This window comes from Carcharhinus amblyrhynchos, unplaced genomic scaffold, assembly GCF_965287045.1.
Source record: "Carcharhinus amblyrhynchos unplaced genomic scaffold, sCarAmb.v2.hapA chromosome_322, whole genome shotgun sequence".
In the NCBI taxonomy this organism is placed as follows: domain Eukaryota; kingdom Metazoa; phylum Chordata; class Chondrichthyes; order Carcharhiniformes; family Carcharhinidae; genus Carcharhinus; species Carcharhinus amblyrhynchos.
In genome coordinates, this window is record NW_027650062.1 from 180,624 (window position 1) to 184,054 (window position 3,431).

The 3,431-nt window shown below is 50.7% G+C and overlaps 1 pseudogene; it reads right to left on the reverse strand.

Moving 5' to 3' along the window:
• Positions 1-890: 890 nt before the first annotated feature.
• On the reverse strand, positions 891-1,263 carry LOC145339091 (large ribosomal subunit protein eL36 pseudogene; annotated as a pseudogene).
• Positions 1,264-3,431: the final 2,168 nt, after the last annotated feature.

Below are 3,431 nucleotides of genomic sequence, written 5' to 3' on the forward strand. Positions count from 1 at the left end.
GTGGGAGTGAATTCCACACATTCACCACTCTCTGGGTGAAGAAATTTCTCCTCACCTCAGTCCTAAAAGGTTTAGCCTTTGTCCTCCAACTATAACCCCTAATGTGGAGGTGCCGGTGTTGAACTGGGGTGGGCACACACAGTAAGAAGTCTCACAATACCAGGTTAAAGTCCAACAGGTTTATTTGGAATCACGAGCTTTCGGAGCGCTCCTCAGGTGAGCGGAGAGTTTGCCTGTACAGCGCACAAGAAGCAATACTTTTCACTGTGTATACTAATACATGTAACAGTAATAAATTAAATCAAATTCTCACAGCCACACCAATTTGCGTTTATGAACGAGGAACTTGCCTCTTTCCAGCAGAGATATTTTCTATCAGTCAGTTTCAGACAAGTAACAGGCAGAATTGGGGGGGATTTTTCACTCATAGAATCATAGACACCTTACAGTACAGGAAGAGGCCATTTGGCCCATCAAGTCTGTACTGACCGCAATCCCACCCAGGCCCTACCCCCATATCCCGACATATTTTATCCACTAATCCCTCTAACCTACACATCTCAGGACACTAAGGGGCAATTTAAGCTTGGCCAATGCACCCTAACCTGCGCATCTTTGGACTGTGGGAGGAAACCGGAGCACCCAGAGGAAACCCACGCAGACACGAGGAGAACGTGCAGACAGTGACCCAAGCCGGGAATCGAACCCGGGTCCCTGGAGTTGTGAAGCAGCAGTGCTAACCCACCGTGCCACCACTGAACAAGTCGCTCATCCCGTTCTCCCAAGGTAAAAATCAAACTTTTTCGCAAGGTGATTGTGAGAGATGAGCTTTTTTTTTAAAGTTTTGAATTTTAATACTAGGAACTGTGACTGAAGGAACTTTGCGCAGATTAATTTTTCTTTGCAGCCACCTTTCCCATTGCTGCCAGCACACTGCTGAGTTCTTCACTCTTCCTCTTGGCACGGATTTGAGTCTCTCTTTGATAAACTTGAGTGCACGCTTGTCTCTAGAAACCTAGAATAATTCCATTGCATGCCTGTCAGCGGGAGCAAAACCACAGATCTGATGGATCAGATCTCTGACAAACTTGGGTTAGACGCCCCCTTCAACAGCGCTGCCTTGGGCCAGTTTCATTCTTGGTGAATGGGTAACCTTTCTGAAGGCCAACCGCCGTGGAAGACCTGATCACCACTTCTGCATGAGGACTGATGATTAAACATTCCAAAGTAATAGGTGGACATAGCCATCGCAGGCCACCATAACTGAGGTTATACGAACACGGCACAGAAAGATTATGTGTGCTGTGTTTGTGAATCCAACTCTCCGCTCACCTGAGGAGCTCTCCAAAATCTCGTGCTTCCAAATAAACCTGTTGGACTTTAACCTGCTGTTGTGAGACTTCTAACTGTGAACCCCTAGTCCTGGGCACCCCTCCCCACCATCGGGAACATTGTGTCTCAATCTACCCTGTCAAACTAACCCTGCTGGAATTTTATATGTTTCTGACAGATCTTCAGTGGGTAAGCTTTGGTCTGCAGTCCCGGGGTGCTGTGGACACGGGGGGGGGGGGGGGGGGGTCTGCAGTCCCGGGGTACTGTGGACACGGGGGGGGGGGTCTGCAGTCCCGGGGTACTGTGGATATGGGGGGGGGGGGGTCTGCAGTCCCGGGGTGCTGTGGATATGGGGGGGGGGGGGGGGGGTCTGCAGTCCCGGGGTACTGTGGATATGGGGGGGGGGGGGGGGGGGGGTCTGCAGTCCCGGGGTACTGTGGACACGGGGGGAAATCAGTTGATGGATTTGTTCAACCCGGTCCATTGATTGGAGCTTCCTTGTCCCAGGACTGTGATACAGATTTTGGATAGCTGTGTGATGTACCCTTCCAAATTGGTTTCGGAAGCTTTGCTCCACTTCATGTATCTTAAACAAGTATTATTCACTTGAGATTTTATGTGCAGCCATTGAAGAACGAGGCATTTATACTGGGGAATTCAACTCCTCACTGACTGGTACCCAGTGTTCACATTCAGCACGGGGTTAGATACAGAGTAAAGCTCCCTCTACACTGTCCCCCATCAAACACTCCCAGGACAGGTACAGCACGGGGTTAGATACAGAGTAAAGCTCCCTCTACACTGTCCCCCATCAAACACTCCCAGGACAGGTACAGTACGGGGTTAGATACAGAGTAAAGCTCCCTCTACACTGTCCCCCCCATCAAACACTCCCAGGACAGGTACAGCACAGGGTTAGATACAGAGTAAAGCTCCCTCTACACTGTCCCCCATCAAACACTCCCAGGACAGGTACAGCACGGGGTTAGATACAGAGTAAAGCTCCCTCTACACTGTCCCCCATCAAACACTCCCAGGACAGGTACAGCACGGGGTTAGATACAGAGTAAAGCTCCCTCTACACTGTCCCCCATCAAACACTCCCAGGACAGGTACAGCACGGGGTTAGATACAGAGTAAAGCTCCCTCTGCACTGTCCCCCCCCCATCAAACACTCCCAGGACAGGTACAGCACGGGGTTAGATACAGAGTAAAGCTCCCTCGACACTGTCCCCCCCGTCAAACACTCCCAGGACAGGTACAGCACGGGGTTAGATACAGAGTAAAGCTCCCTCTACACTGTCCCCCCCGTCAAACACTCCCAGGACAGGTACAGCACGGGGTTAGATACAGAGTAAAGCTCCCTCTACACTGTCCCCCCCGTCAAACACTCCCAGGACAGGTACAGCACGGGGTTAGATACAGAGTAAAGCTCCCTCTACACTGTCCCCCCATCAAACACTCCCAGGGCAGGTACAGCACGGGGTTAGATACAGAGTAAAGCGCCCTCGACACTGTCCCCATCAAACACTCCCAGGACAGGTACAGCACAGGGTTAGATACAGAAGTAAAGCTCCCTCTACACACTGTCCCCCCATCAAACACTCCCAGGACAGGTACAGCAGGGGTTAGATACAGAGTAGAGCTCCCTCTACACTGTCCCCCCATCAAACACTCCCAGGACAGGTACAGCAGGGGTTAGATACAGAGTAGAGCTCCCTCTACACTGTCCCCCCCATCAAACACTCCCAGGACAGGTACAGCACGGGGTTAGATACAGAGTAAAGCTCCCTCTACACTGTCCCCCATCAAACACTCCCAGGACAGGTACAGCACGGGGTTAGATACAGAGTAAAGCTCCCTCTACACTGTCCCCCCATCAAACACTCCCAGGACAGGGACATTGTGTGTTCTATGATTGCAGACTGTGGTTAACGAGTGAAAGAAATGTTTAAACCAATCTTGTTCCGTTTTACAAACAATACTTTATTTAACACACAAAAAAGACACATGAACCAGCGCTGTGAAGTATCTAGGCCTGCCACTCTGGTTAATATGTGGCAGGCAGCAGACAGCTGGGGCAAACATCTCTCCAGTTC